This window comes from Accipiter gentilis, chromosome 9, assembly GCF_929443795.1.
Source record: "Accipiter gentilis chromosome 9, bAccGen1.1, whole genome shotgun sequence".
Taxonomy (NCBI): domain Eukaryota; kingdom Metazoa; phylum Chordata; class Aves; order Accipitriformes; family Accipitridae; genus Astur; species Astur gentilis.
The window spans coordinates 20,231,194-20,248,075 of record NC_064888.1 but is presented as its reverse complement, the minus strand read 5'-3'; the positions used below and the strand labels follow the sequence as shown (position 1 = coordinate 20,248,075).

The window sequence follows — 16,882 nt, the reverse complement described above, 5'->3', positions numbered from 1 at the left end:
AATTCTCCTGATCCCCTCCAAAGCCATAGTTATCATGCATGAAAAGTATAAATCACAACAAAGAAATATTTTCTGTGTAATTTTACAGTGCTATCAGTTTGATTTTTCTGCTTTATAGCTCCATTTCATGCACTTCAGCAATACCCCCAACATCACATCTCAACCTTGGGCCTGTCAAGATCCACAATTCCACATATTTATTATTAAAAGGTACCTTACTCAGAAAACTATTTTGACTCTTCACTGATAATACCACATGTAGGCAACCAGTGCATACGGGGACTATTAGAATCCCACTAAACACAGACTCTCCCGCTAACTTCAGCATTGCAGCCAGGAAGCTAGGCAAGTCAGACTGCAGCAAAAGAAATTCCACTTCTCATGTGACATGGCACTAAGATGAAGGCTAAAAGAAGTATATACGAGAGGAACAGGTTATGCCAGAGCATGTGTTGTATTCATTCATTCCTTACCTTTCCCTTTACATTGCAGAGGTTACATCACCCCTTGAAACAGAGTCATAAGCAGGATCAAGTCTCGTACATGAATGTTCCCTTCCCTGGGTGCTTCAGGGAAGCGGGAGCATACACTCAAGTGAGCATTCATGCCTCAGCCAGCTTGAGGACAAGGCTCTGCACTGAAGTCCTTAAGACCTCCTCACGGCTGCCGATTTCATCCACGGAACTGAAAGAGCATCTCAGCAGGACACTGCCAGCCTCCTTTTCATTTCCCTCTCGCTGACTGCCAGTCTCTGGCAAGTGAAATGTCAAGAACCAGGCAGGGGCGGTGTTTGGAGAAGGAGGGATAAGAGATTCTCACCATCCATCAACCTCAAAACCTATTCAGCCGACAACTTGAATGGAACTGGCATTTCATTCTCCATGGTAACAAGAGATGGAGGGAGGTTGGAAAGAGAGAGAGGACAGACCCGGGAAAATCTGATCTTGAAGAATCAGGGAAAGTTGAAAACTTTGCAACTTCTCTTTGCTGTGCAAGCTGCATGTAGAAGAGGGAAAAGCCCCTTCCTTGCCTGCACAGTCCCTGAGACAAGCTGTCACATGGACATGATGAGGTGTCCTTTATGTAGGGGGAGGGAATCCCTTATTCTGCACTAGTCCTCCCTGGAGGAAAACCAAATATCTTCTGAACACTGGGAATTAGGAAAAGCTGCAGATTATTGCCCCACAGAAAACAGAACTGCCTGAAAGGGAAAAGATACTGTCGTTCCCTTTACGGTACTTCATGTCTACAGATTGAAGCCACTGATGCCAACTCAGTCTGTGTGCCAGCACTCACTACAAACTGGAGCGGAGAATTAGCATCACCCTCTTTGCCTGCTTTGCATCCTACGTGGAAGTGAATGTTTGTTACTTCTGTTATGCTGAATCACTTAGATGCACAGAGAAACAGCGTATTTCTTCTTCTACAAGGCACACCAAAATGAAGCATGGAAGCAGCTAGACTTAAAATTCGGGCAGCACCCTTGCCAGGCTCATGGGAGCTCTGGGTAAGTCAGTTCTTATTAACATTTCAGGCCTGGCCATCTTCTGAACTTTTTTTCCTGCTATTTTACATTCATAACTTAAGCTGTCACAGCCAGAATGTGCACAACAGGGAAATTACATTTGGATTCATGCACCGTTTGTGTTCCAAGCTGGCCCCATGCAGCTACTGAAAGTCTCTGGCTAAAGCACTTATGCAAGATAACCAAACAAAGGACTGAAAAGCTCTGCAAATCCTGGCTGCTGCTGCTGCCATCTTATTTCTTTCTCAATTCTTTACACAGATTCTTTCCTGAAGGACACATTTAAATCTCCCTCCCCCACCCAAACCCACCACCTCTCAATTCTGAGTTTGTTCTCACTTTTGTATTGCATATGGGACATGCTGTTGTGTGGTACTTTTTATATAGCCTTAACTATTCAGTGAGCTTTTTGTTAAAGGTGACCTGTAGAGTTGTTTTGAGTTCTCCCAGTAGTCCTCATGTATCAGCAAATATGTTTAAAAAAAATCATAGTTTTTTTAAAAACATCAATTTTTCTTCATGGTTCCTATTTGAATTTTGGACATTCAGCTTTCAGTTTCTTATGTTAAGTCTTTATTTACCATTCATGACATTGCAATCCATAAGGCATGTTAATACACACCCCTGTCCACTGAACTTCAGCCTTTATCCACCACCAACCATTTCAAGGCCATGTGAATACATTCTTGCTTTTGAAAAATACTTTCCTCCTCTGAGAAAATGTGTTTAATTTTCCCCTTTGTCTTCCAAGACTCTGAATCTTGGAAAAAGCAAAAGGGAACCTTGGAGGGAACAATCCAATAGTCACTTCACTTCTGCAGCCACTTTCTACTGTTCTCTAACTCATCTTCCCAAGACAGCCTTTTCCTTAGGTAAAGGGGGTGATATTTACCTTTTGAAATGTACTTCAGATGCACGGTTCAGAAGTATTTTCCTTCTTTCTTGAAGGATTTAACAAGGAAAAGATAAACGAGACTATTCCATTCTCCCTCTCCCAGCCAAAGCCAACCAAACTGGGAGTGACACACATCAGTTAGAAGATGTTGGCCTCCTGCAAGTCTAAATAAGCAAATAAATGCTGTTAAATGCATCCGCACAATCAGATTAATTCAGTTTTTTTCATTTACTTTTGAAGATATTTCAGAATTCCAAGGAGATATTTCCACCCCTTTCAAAATATATTCTCCCCACATCTATTAAGATGAAGATATTTAACATAAAAAGCTTTTTATGTTCCTTTCATAGAACAATCTCAGAGTACTTTGTTATTTTGCTTTGTTATGGGAGGACAAAAAGGAAGGAAGGTATTTTTGCCACTTGTCACAAAGCAGGATCATCTTCTCTGCACTTGCTGTTCACCGAGTTTCACCTTGATCCTCTTGAAGGTTTGAAAACATTGTTGTTTATCTGTAGCTCAGGGAAGGGATTTTCTCTCTCTCTGAAGTTGATTCTAACGGTACTTCAAAGGTTTGCCGTCTACTAACATCATCCACTTGTCTTCCTGTGATCCAAAAACTATACCCATACAAATGGAAAGCTTCCCCAAATCTGTTCTAGCAGCACGCTTTAGGCAAGGGGGAAGACACTGACAAAGTTACCAATATTCAGAAATGTGCTAAAAAGCATTCCAAGAACAGAGAGCTGTACCAACCATACTGTCCTACTGTGTGTTTTCCTACAGCCACGAGAAAGGGGCATGTGGATGTCTCACCAACAAGATACACATTTTGGAAACAACTCTACTATGAATTGGCTAAAGCCAGCATCTCAAAAGGCACCCTACTGAGAGGTACTGAAGTGAGGAGAGAAGAATGCCCCCACAGAATCAAGGTCTTATCCAGCTTCCCAAAACGGAAGAATAAACAGTACAGCACAGCCAACATTCAAAGGACTGCACACCATGTGTGCCTGTCATGCAATAATAAAAGCTGGGATACAGCAATAGCTCCAGGCTGACTAAGAACAAAGCCGACTTTGGTTCTGATCAAGTTTGGGGGTCTCCACACGGGTCTCGTGACAAAAGGTATCATCTCAACTGGCAGCAATTTTACAGAGAATTGAACCAGTGGTGAACCTGAACCAGTGGTGAATGTCACTAGTAGAACAGCATTGGCAATGTCATGTCCTAACATCCTGTATTGCACCTGCTTGAGGAACAAACAGATTTTCTGCTGCCACAGCTGTGAACCCAGAACTAAATTCAACTTTTTCAAGTAGATGCCTGCTCTGAAAACCTTGTCATGCCTACCAAGAAAATTAATATGTAAAGTGACTACGCTGTAACAGTGCTATGATTTAGCAGTAGATGCTTTTCTGGTCCTCAATGCCCTCTTATTTCATGTAAACTAGAACCCTTCAGCTCCAGAATAATGACACCAGAGAAGTGGGCATTTATCAAGTTGACAGGGCAAAAGACTCAAGTCTAACAATCTCCACCCAGGCCAACATCTACCCCACTGACCATCATGGGCAAAAAAAAAAGGCAACATCTCAAGGCTTCTACATCTTTGAAGCTACAATTCTGGTTTTTTGTTTGTTTGGGTTTTTTTTTAAGGAATTTTTACTTCTGAGATTAAATAACAAATTAACTTATCATCACCATCTGAGGAATAAACACCTGTTTTGATTTCAGGTCAGAAAACACCATCACAGAAATAATTTATGCAGTTTCTAGTTTAACAGCTTTGCAGATCCTGTCAATATCAAAAGTTCACCTGCTGTGGGAAAGGAATATTTATTTTTTGGTTTGACATTCCCAATTTCATCCCAGCTTAACAAAAGACAATTTCTAATAAACATGGCAAAAGAACTACAAATATACACTTAGGAGTGTCATGGAATAAAACTCATATTTTACCTGGCTGAAATGCAGAAGTGAGAAAAAGCAAGCAAAAAAGACAGATACTCACTGATAAAGATTCAGAGGACAAAACAGTAAAAATACTACACATGAATCTTTCAAAGCATACACTAAAATGGTTTCTGGGAATAAAAAAGCCTAAAAAACAAGATTAGAAAGCACACAAAATTCTTCCAAGAAGTCCAGACCTCAAAAAATTCTGAGGACAGCATTCTGGAAAGCCAAAGCATTGTGATGTAAATTGACAACCATGGCTGAAATACCTCTAAACTATTCTCAATACAAGTAATTTCAAGGTAGGAATGAATATGGACACAGAGTACACAGACTGAGTCGATTTAAGACACAACACGTGTCATCAGTAAAAGAACACACCATACTACTGATTTACCAGTCATTTCCCACTGCAGACACACTGCCCCAAAAGGGGAGGGATGGACTTCTTGCAAACAATTTTATCAAAACATATTTCTCTAATAAGCAAAATGATACTAACTCCATAGCTTCCTAACTTCAAGTGTGCCACAAAATTAATCAAAGAGAAGAGTTTAATAAAAATCTCTTCAAAAGGATCAGCATGATTCATACAGAACATCCCCATAAGGGTAAAGATCTTCAGAATGCCATAGGATTAAAATTTTAATATACTTTAGGTTAAATAATTTTTCTTTTTTTTAATTAGTGTTTTAAAAACTTTTCCTAAAATAGGAACTCACATTCAACATCATCCATTAAACAATCTTTCCACTACTTCAGAAACAAAAAGAATAAATGCAAAATCCTTTGCATCATAAGAGTTTCATGTTTCATAACAGAGAGCAAATGACTACAAGAGTCCTAACAATTTGTTCGACTAATGCTATCTAAAACAACACACACAAAGTCACCTCAATCTGTTATCCAAGAACTTGCAATAGCACTACACATTAATGACACGTGGAGAAGTGAAAGCTATCAACCAGTGAAGGAAGAGCTTTTAGAAGAGCATTAGAGGCATATATGTTTTGAACTCTGAAATGCTGTATCTGCAGTAAAGGTTTTCAGTATTTAACATGAAAACATTTTTATGCAAATAAATATGTGTTCCTCTAAACTGACAAAGTTTACAAGGGTACAATTAGCTGTTTTCATTGAGTATAAATTAGACAGCTGCCTGTAATTGGAACCAGGAGCAAAAGACATGTAAGAAATGCTTTATTCTTTGTAGGTGTTTTTCTGAGATTTAAGAGAAAGTTCTACTTCAAGAAATGAATGTAACACTACCCAAATCTACATGGTCTACAGCTTTAATGGGTAAATTTACATGTGAATAGTTGGGTGGGGTTTTTTTCGTTCACAATTTCCTCTTGGATTTTATCTATTTCATATAAGATTAAAACAGCTACAAAGATTCTGCAAGCCAAATTAAGCACACCATGATACCTCTGCAAATAAAGCTAATCTTTTAACAAGCAGCAAGGGGGGTCAATGCAAATCAATCAGCACGAACTGCTATCACTAACAGTGCAAAAAAGAAAACCACTACCCTTTCATTCTAAGGGGCATCAGAAATGGCTGCAAATTGTGAGTTATACAGATGAAGACATTAGATACAAGGTTCATATGACAGTGGCATGTCTAAATGTCTACTTCTGTCTACATTTCATAATGTTACTGAAATACAAGTGATGTCCAACATATGCTTGCGACACAGGACACTACTTAAGGCACAGCAGTAAGCTATGCCTTAAAGGTCCATCAGTGTAAATAATGCAAAAACAATGGGTTTGGGGATTTTGAGGGGGGGGGTGTGTGAGAAGGAATGGAGGGAACACATCCTAATGAATCTTCTTATTTTCCCACTAAGTCAGCATCTCAACAGCTTAACTATCCATAAACGATCCTGTCCCTTAAGAAGAAACTAATTTCATTTAATTCTATATCATTCTGCAAATAAGAGGACAGTATTTAGAACAGATGGCACAATTTACTTCAGCATTTCTGCTACAACTAACTGCTCCCACAATTTTTAAAGCACTTTCCAGTTTTACACACAATGACTCCAGCTGGTAAAAACCAGAGAAACTTCCCCTTCAGTGGGGTGAAGGGAAAACCAGATTCAAAACACTTTTCAACATGCCAGCTGACCAAAATGTTGCAAATAAATATAAAGAACCATAAATTACATATTTTTATGCACCCCCAGTCCTAAGATACCGAAATAATGGAAGAACCAGCTGAGGTACTAATGCAGATGTGACCTAAGAGGCCTCAGGCACAGAAAAATAAGTAACGTCTCCAACTTTCAAGGCAACAGAAGTTCCCAGCTGCTAGCTTGTCTTCCCCAGTGTAATAAGATATAACACAAATTCAGTTTACAGTATGATGCCATATTTTGGCTGGAAGGCATAAGAGATCTGAATTTAACAATGTGTTAAATTGGAGTGTAGCACCTGTGTCTTACTACCAGCCTGCTTGATTTCCCCAGGGCAGGAGATGTGCCTGCCACCTGGAGATAGGCAGTTCAGGCTGACCTACTCTTCCTAGGCAGAACTACTTGGGCGCAAGGTCCCAAACCTCACCGCAGATCCTAGGCACTGTGATAGTGGTGTGGAGGGCAAGCACACTCTGAATGCTATCAAACACTTCTGAGAAAAGGGTTAGTCTCCAAAAGAAAATATTTAACATCGTTTACAAGCATCTCTCACATTATCTCCTCCCGATTGTCTGTACTGATATAAGAAAGGTGGGCATACATTATAATTCAGGCAACAGCTTCAAGTGACCACACTGCAGACAGAAGCATCAACACCTACTACAAAAGGCCATGTTAGGGAGGCTTGTGTCTCCTACAAAATGCTTTAAAACAACCCCCTCTGCTGCGACATGGACTTTAATCAAACACCTGCATTCTCTCAAGGTATCTTACTGACAAACACAAGTACTACGGTGTGTAATGAAAGCGGATAAAGCCTTGCTTCCCAGATAATAAAATCAGACAGCTGATTTTACCAGAGGAATAAAAGGAGGTTGAAGCTTTCACTAATGGCTTTTTAAGTGCCTGATTTCTAATCTAAAAAGCTTCCTGCACTTAGGTTATGAATTTGGAAGGGAAAAATTATGAAACAAAAGTATGTTACACATTGTCTCACAGGCATGTTAACTTCTACCTCTTCTGTGAAAATAATTTTACACTGCAGTTTTCTGCATTTTGAAATTTCATCATATTTTGGAGCTGCAAGAAGAGAGACATGTTGCTGAAAACATCTCATATTTTCTAGGCTGGCCTTGTGTTCATTGCTTCCCCACACAAACAAATGCCAAAATACCAGACCAATCCTTCTGTCCTGCTGCCTTTTCTCTCTGACCTCCAAGTACTCCTAAATATTCTGCAACTGTTTGGAAAAAATCTACTATATTCCCACCCCCTTAAACCATTCCTCTATAAAAGTTAATCTTGAAAATACAATGCTGTCACCTTCCTTTTACAGGTTTCTGCCATTGCTGTCACTATGGAAACAATCAGAACATCAAATATGTCAGTAAGCATGATTTATAAAATATGAAAGCGCCAAAGGTAAAGACTCTACATAAAAAACAATCAAGAAAAAATTAGCTTGTTAGCATGGAAACATTGTATTTAAAGGATTTTCAAGTTCATATGAATTTCTAGGGCAATGCTGCAGTGAGCTATGGCCATGGAGAGAGCTGCCAGTGCAGCATCATGCATGAAGTCACACAGCCAAAGGCTGCAACTATCCACCAGGACAAAGTGTTGTAATCATCCCTTTTCCATCCATTTAAAACACAAAAATCAGACAGTAAAGAAATGTCAGTATAACCCCAAAACATTACACTAACATAAGAAATATTATAAGACATACAGACATTTGTTTCTTTGAGATTTTGAAATAAATTAAGGAAGGCCTGTGCAGCTTGTGTTGTATGTCAATAGCGTAGTCATCTTCCCCTCTGTTCATCTTCTTCAGTCACATCCACATCAGAAGCAAAGTCAAAGCCAATTATTCTTAGCTTCCCAACCAAACAAAGATTTAAAGCAATTCTTAGAGAAAAATCAGCTTTTCTGTTGTGTTGTGGCTTCAGCAATGCAAAAGCAGAGTGCTTATTATTGCTCTAAGAAGGGGGTTCATCCAAGCCCTGTATGTGCAGAAGCAGCAGTTTTCTCCTGCTCCCGAAGCTCACCACATACTTCACTTTGACATGTTGACTCAATTATAGCACACGGAAGCCTCCAGGGAACAAACACAGCATTTTGAGACAACTCCCTCTCCACCACACACACATTCTCTCTGTGCTTTTTTAGAAGCTCACTTCGGGGAACGTTTTACCTTTCATCATCCCATTGTTCTCTCTTTCTCTCAGCTCACTACATTACTGTGATGTACCTGCCCCCTTTGTGTTGCTGCTTTTCCTCACCTGTACTGACTTAGAAAGTAAGCCACTATTCTACCTCAAATTCAGCTACTGAAGTTATAAAACAGACAGCAAAAGCAAGAGGGACCTCTTCTTATGCCAAGATAGAACATTGCATCTTAAGAAAAAAGAGCAAAAAACCAGCTCGAACACAAATGAGACTCACAGAGCACTAGCAGAAGAGAGGAACAGACATGCAGTTGCAAAGCACTTCTAAAGCATCGTGGAGCTGAAAGAATAAATGTACACTTTTCTTAATAATTACATGGCAAATGGTAAGCTCCAGGTGCCACTTCAGGTAGGGGAGACAGTTTGCTAACTAGTCAGTGCTGGAGAGGTGACCCTGCAGACTGCTTGCTGCCAATAGGACTTCGCTGAAGGACTTCTGCACACCTGCTGCCTTCAATACTGCATGCATATAGAGCGAATTCCCTTACATTCAGATTCTCCCAAGTGGCTCAGTAAAAGAAATAGTCTACAGTATTCTTGACTTAAAAACAATTTCTTTGACTGGATATCTTAACGATAGGTGGAAATTTACCAGATTATTCACTTTTTGCCATGGGACTGGCCACTTTGGCAGCAGTTCAGATACTCTTAAGACGGAGATAACTACCTTCCTCACTTGAAACATATGCTTTTGATTCCTGATTTCCGAAATATGAGATTACATGCTTTGTCTGAGGTTCCCTCTATTAGACTGCAGGAGTCAGCTGGGATGAATCCAGACAGGAGCTGTAAAGCGAGAATGACTGAAGGATTTGGCATCCTGCACAGGGTAAGGAAGAACAAAGAAATTATAAATTACAAAACTGAGAGGAAAGGTAGAACACAGGACAAGTAAGCTGAATTAGTAAGTCTTCTGTGGGAGCTCCCCTTCCACAAAAAAGATCTTCCAGAAACAGAGTGGATTTTGATGGACTGTTCCCTGGTGGTTAATGATGACATTAGTTCACAGTATCAGGAAACTATGATAGTACAGAAGACAGTTCAGAGCTGGAGATTATCTTGCTCAAATACTGGACAATTTGAAATAAGCCATTCCACCCCTTTTGAAAAGTTTCAAGAAATCCTAAAGTATCTTCATGGAAATAATCAGTCTTTAGAAATTGACTCACACATTGTGTCATGTGAGTTTATATCCTCTTTTACCTGGCTCTTTTTTTTTTTTCTTTTTTTCCTTCTTTTCCATCAGTCATGCATGCTGAGTCCCACTGATTCCCATTTACACCTCAGAACTAATAACAAGCATGGCCATGAGTTTCATGGACAAATTTGGGCATAATAAAAAGTACCCCCTGCTAGCAGTTCAGGTTTGCTTCTGCTCAGCTCTTCTGAATAACTCTTTTTTTCTTGCATAGATAAAGAAATGCAAACAAGGAGGTTTTAGATTACCTGTGCTAAAGTATTCACTACTTTCAAAATATATTACTTCAGGTTTGTCATGTCTTCAAAAAAAGTTCCAAATTTTTTAACTTAGAGTATTATTTATATGGTACCATGCTACTTCTCATTTGTGTATGTATCTCTCTACCCCTCTGTTTCTGTTGTATTCCTTTCCTGCCCTTTAAAGGGATTACAAAATACCACACTTTGAAGTCCAGGTAACAATATGGTACCTACACAGTATTTTCAGTATTATCATCTATTGTGCATTTCAAGAGACTATAGTACAATTCTGAGACCATAATTAGGTTACTCTAATCAAGCTGATGCTAATCACAATCTGACCTCCAGTAAAGACGGCTCTTAGGACTCTGAACAACCACCACAGTGCCACAACATCAAGCTGAGAAAAATCTAGGTGATACACATTACAAATTTTCGCATTTACTGTATGACTTCTGCTGGATTAATTATGCCACCAAGATCAATAGGGGAGATCATTAGCAAAACTTCTTGACATACACGGAGGGAGCTTTTATTCCTTGGACATTTGGAAAGGAAGCTAAAGGAACAGCAAACTCAGGTTAACTTACTTCTGAATAAGAAGCCCACACCATGATTGAAGCTACTTGAGTTTACTACATTCTGACTTCCTATCTTTAAAAAGTTAATTTCACCTTTTCTCAATGCATTCATGCAAGCAAGTCTTCAGCAGTCAACATGGTGAAACTCTCCCACCCTCCACATGCCTTCAGAAAACAAAGTGCAAGGTAGAACTGTTTCAAATGAAAACATCTTCTTGTGATGGTGGATGTATCAAAAAAAGAGAATTGATTTTACCAGACACTGAAATGAGTACTTTGTCTCAATGGAGAAAAGGTCCCTGAAAGGGTCATTATGTTACTATAAATATCATTCCCCACAGCCCTGAGATTGATTACTTTCAACCTCATTACTTGGATGTAACTTCCAATAATCCTCTTAGCAGGAAGGATCTTAGAAAAGACAGAATACTACAATTCTCCAATTTAGAGAAGGAAGATGTGGGCAACTGGGGACAAGGTTATCAGCCATCTCAGCAGAAATACTCAGTGCAGGGAAGAAGTCGTCCCTGAAGCCTGATGCATCCTGTGCATAAGTAGTCAGAAATACTGCTTTCTTAGGGTGTCTAGAAGTATAGCCACAGTTAATCATGTAACACAATATTTGCACATTTAACCAAACGTATTTGAAATCACTCAAGTTGGCCAACAGGCATTAAAGGCTGAAGAAACCACGCATATCTGGATCTTTATAAGATAAGAGATTGATATCAGAGAACTGAGAAGCTTCATGAACAGTTATCAATGTGGCAAACTAGTACTAGTGTGGAAAAAGAGGAGTTTCATTATCTGTGATTTCACTGAAGAAGACAAAATTTTTATGGGTCTTCCTTATAAAAGGGCATACAAAGGAAGCAAGTACAGAACTGAAGAGAAGAAGGTAAGTAATCCTGTTTAATGGAAAAATGGACCTGGAGTCTGAAACACATACACATTAATCTTCTCAGGCTGTTCCCTGCTTAGCATATCCAGAAAATAAAACTGTGTCCATTACCTCTTCCATCTTTGCTTATCTGATTAGTGAACTAAATATCATCTTCTTACTCTGGGTTCTTCAAGTTTCATTTTAATAGATTAACAACAATGGAAGAGCAGCAACATTGAATAGCGCACACTTGCTATTTTCTTTGCCTTTCATATATTTTCAAACAGCACTCCAAACTAGAAGATACATTTCACACATAAATACAAGGTTCACAGGTACAAACCACAAACAGAAAGGAGGAAACATGGCACTGCATGCAGTGCAATCAAGCCACAGATGTGGGCTGGTCAGTACTGACTACACCTGCAGCAGACTGAACTTGCTCCAAATATCCTGATACTCTAAAACAGAGCACCAACAAGGCAAATAAGCTTCAGAAGATTTATATGTTTTGGAAAATGACAGCAATTCTCAGTCACGTAACAGTTGTCTTCAAAGAAAATAAATGAAATCCAAAGCAGCCTACTGATTCTGTGCTGTTCAGCAGCCAGCACTTAAGACCACCTATGCCCTTATGCAGCTCTATCAGAGTGCAGCAGGCTGTCCAGAGGAATCACACGCTACCAGAACAACAGTCAAAATCAACATGTAACCCCAGGTCCCCATTCTACATGGTATACCCCAGCTATTTCAAATATCCCTTCACATTAACATAAGGGGCAAGGACAACCTGTTTGGTAAAAATGAACAAGTAGCAGAAAAGACAGGATAAAACGTAATTTATTGCTCAGTAAATACATTAATTCTATGAATGAATTGCACTGATGAGATTTGTGCCCCTCTTCTTTGGTGTAAACAAAGCAGTTACCCTGGTGAGAGAACAGAACATCTAAATCTAAATGAAGTTTGCCATCCATGTAGAGAAAGAGTAAGATGACAATCATGTGACATATTTATCACATTTTTAATGCAGTTCTAGAAACTGGAGATGTTCAGCAACAAGCACAGCATAAGAAGTTAGAACAAAATGAAACACCTGAAAGCATGATTGTTGACAAGGCACTCTCCCCAGGAAGGGCTGAGGAAGAATGGCCCTTCCCAGCAATTTTTCAGATCCAACACACATTCAAAGCTTCTATTTTGTGCAATCTCTCCTAGTTCATGGGAAATTCTATCTCTGCCATACAATTCAAGGGAAACTGAACTGCAAATTCCATAAACTTGAACTCTGAGACAGCAACTCGGCTACTGTGAGTCACTGACATCTGGGAACAATCCTGCCAGCTTGGGAGAGACACCAAATTCAATGCAATATCCCCCCCCCCCGTACACTCTAGTCCACAAAAACGAGCACATCTGAAAGGAATCACAAGGATGCTACTGCTTACTGGAGAGGGAGATGTCAGTCTCCTCGAAAAAAATCCCTCAGCAGGAAGGACAGTTGCTGATACAACCCCACATGCCCAGAGCGCCTCAGCAGAAGAGCACTTCATGTTCAAATCCAGTATTTCTAACACAGAGGTCCGAAACTGTTCTGCACCCGAATTTCTGGTTTGAGTGAGGATCTCAAAAGGGGGCTTAGAAGGCTTTCCTGCAGTAAACTTGTGTACTTAATTACCTGCAAACCATCAATTCTTTGGGTATGGAAAACGAAGAGTAGCATGCGGTATGTTAACATAAGGACTCCAAAGATCCCTTTACAGATTTCACATGTATCAAAGACAGTGTTCAAGTCTTCCTCCATCACGAATCAGAGCACAAAGAAACGGATACCACAGAATATCAAGGGTGAGCAATCAGCTTCTTTCGATACCTAAAATTACACTGCTAAATCCAACAATATTCCAAATGAAGAAATATTTTGTATCTTTGGTCTCATCAGGCTGTCTGATTAACAAATCTGACTTGTGCATTATACACTGCTTTTGTTAGCTGCATGAAGTTACCACATGTCTACAGCTCAGCCAATTACACAGATATGACAGAAGGTGTACAGTAACTCATTTAAACGGGTGAGAGAAATGACAAGAGGAAAGAAGCAACTTGATTCAGATCCCTAAAACTCCATCTTTTATAAAAGTATCACTTTTGGAAATAACGTTAAGGAAGTTAGTTTGTTTGAGGGATTTCTTGGGGTTGTGGTGTTGTTTTTTGTTTTGTTTTGTTTTTTTAAGGAATCCATGCCTTCTAGAGGACAACCACAAAACCAGAAGTATATTCAGTAACTGCCCTAACACTTTTCAACACATCATCTTTGCTTGCGTTTAAGGCCTTGTCTATAACAGCTAGTTTTAGAGAAAAAAAACAAAATGCTATTTCCAACTCAGTTGTACCACTGAGTGTCACATGATTTAGCTGCTAACGGTAAAAAGACCAAAGATGCTTAGCCTCAAAAGTACCTTGGTAATTGCTGAATTAAACCTTACTGGAAATTATTATTCTCTACAACTCCCCAGGTACAGAGAATTATTCTTTATGATTATTTAATAAAATTACAACCTCATAACTGTAACTTCTTCCAGGCCATATCCTTACATCTACCTGCCACCTCTTGCTATTAAGCTTGATCCTTGCTTGCTTGCAAATGCTTCTGCATATTGTATTCCTCATGATTGCTCCTCACCACTTCCTGACAGAAGAAACATGCAAAACACAACTGGTAACTCTAATTCAATTCATACTGTTGTGCCAAATGTCAGTCAGGGACACACTTCTGACACACAGAACTAGTTTTTGAGCTGTATGCAGGAGACTACTTATTTTGGTCTCCTTCTTTTAAGAGACTGTTAAGTGTCCTTAGTCAGAAAGGTTTTTTTCATAGATGTCATAGAGCAATAAAATCACAGAGCAAGATCTTGCTCTACCAGGCATATTTATCTATACACAAAACCAGGAAAGAATCTTGCTTTGCCTTTCATGATTTCAAAGACATACCCTGAAATTTAGTAGACAGCTTTGAAATGACCAAAGCCCAAAAATAACCCAAAACCCAAACAAACACAAAACCAAAACAACAGAAAAAGGAAATAAAAAAGTGTAAGACCTTTTGGACACTAAACTCCATGAAATATTCCTGTAAGGTCAGAAACACGACTGTGATACAATAGTGGCAAGTTAATATGGACTTCTGACATCAACAGACAAATCATCTAAGACAACACAAAGAGGCTCCGCATGAGACCAACAGCATATCATGAAAGCACTGATTTTTCAAACAAGTGGATTCAAAAAAACAATCCAAGTTGCAGTTACAGAACAGGAGCTCTTCCAACCTCTTTCCTTTAAAAAAATACTCATTTCTCTCCAAAGAACTGTTTAACAGCTTCTTACAAAACAAGGCAGTACTTAAATAATGATTTTTAGGTAATTAATAAATATTTTATTACATATATATAAAATAATCACATTTCTCTTAATATGATACGGTGATATCCCTATTAAAAACTTTACTACAGGAAAAATTAAGCAAACAATAACATTAACTGACAAAATTTAAATCTATGTATCTCAGTATGTTGAAGTTTTATCAAGTATAAAAGTCCAGCTTCCTAATGAAATATACAATATTTGCTTATAATCTTGAACATTTCAAGATATTTTTCTTCATGAAGTCAAGATATTTACTTCACATACTTTACTGTATATAAAAAACCTTTTTGGCTACAGGTTGGAAGTTTCTAGAATGTTTTACCCAGACTCTCTTTAGTTCCTAAAATATTAAGCTAATAACTCTAATGCAGAGTGGGTTTACAGGCAGAGGTAGATAACACTAGTATTTGCAAATACAGAATATATATAAGGAAAACTATCTGCATAACACCAATACACACATAACCTCTGACAGCATAAAGTTTTACAGATGCTCCTGAAGAACCAGCTTCAAACCTTATGCATGACATCCCCATTTCTGACAGTTAATGCAGTCTCATGGAAAACAGAGCAACATAAACTTTACAGTATCACATATTTACTTTCATCTACCCTTCAATTAAAGTACTAATACTCTCCTATAAACAAAGGTTTGATTGTCTGCAGATAAAACACATTATTTCTCAACCATAAAGCACTCTAGATGTTTCCAAATGTTCCCTTCTGCGCTAATCCTCTGTTGTTTTATGCTATTCACTGCTAATTGGAAATACTTGTAAAATGACACCCTCTCCCCCACACTGCACCTTTGCATACCTGGCACACTCAGCATTTCATTTCACTGGCTGAAAGGAAAGGTTTCAAGAAATTCCTACTAAGTACTCACAGCAGAGCAATACCATTAAACTTATCCCCCATCTCATAAGTAGCCTTCTCGATTTGATAAAAGCCTGTTTTCTTTTTCTTTCAGTTAATGCTCAGGTACCTCATCTACCTTCAGAAGACAGCTGATGTGAAGACATTAGATTTGATGAAGAATTCACACAACTATGTAGGAAATGGGTAGTCACACACACCTCTCAGCCATCCCCTCCCATGCTGGTCATAGGGTAGGAACTGTATTTTTATTACTGTTTATTTTCAGGGTCTCAGAGTTTTCTCTAGCTGTAAACTCAGATCTGTTCAAGAGATGAAACATGCCTACCTTTCAGCTTCTCTGGTCTGCAGTGCTGCAGAATGCCACACAATTTACAGTAAACCAGAATTTAAGAGTGCTTTGAGGGCTGATGCTCACAATTTTATGAGCTCGTAGGTTAGATTTTCTCCATTGCAAACCTAGATACGGTTTAAGCCGACAGGTTTGGTGAGTCTAAATTTATCAGTTCCTCTGAACATAAATCTGCACGTAAATCTGCATCAAAGAGGATGGAAGTTAAATACTCACCTTTTGAGCAGCACCTTTGTTCAGAAGCCAGCACACAGAGCAAAAGCCAACAAGCCAACAATGCCTGGCTCACAAGTATGCCCTCCAGCTGTGGGGGAGGCAGAAGAGTAAAATGGGTCTGGATTAGAGATACACATGAAAGAAAGATCAAAGAGTACTTTATTTTATACACATATGAAGATCATTGCACACGGGCTGAGCAAACAAACATTTTGTTCCTAACATGAATTATTCAACAAGACAGTGCACACGCTATTGTGTCTCATTAAAAACATGGCAAGTGAAAGTGAAGACAGTATTTCTTAATCACTGAAACTGATTCCCAATTATATAAAAGGAAAAGCAGGAAGGGGAAGAA

General features: G+C 38.9%; 1 protein-coding gene across 7 annotated transcripts in view; it reads right to left on the bottom strand.

Moving 5' to 3' along the window:
* The window catches only part of NDST2 (N-deacetylase and N-sulfotransferase 2), a 116,715-nt gene extending 100,100 nt beyond the window's left edge, over positions 1-16,615 (bottom strand). For 6 of the 7 annotated variants that reach the window (XM_049811374.1, XM_049811378.1, XM_049811377.1 and 3 more), the window contains exon 1: positions 16,525-16,609. The gene's annotated coding sequence lies outside the window, so the exon portion shown is untranslated. Of the gene's footprint in view, positions 1-16,524 lie in introns of all 7 variants that reach the window. The other variant, XM_049811371.1, reaches the window with a different exon arrangement.
* Positions 16,616-16,882: the final 267 nt, after the last annotated feature.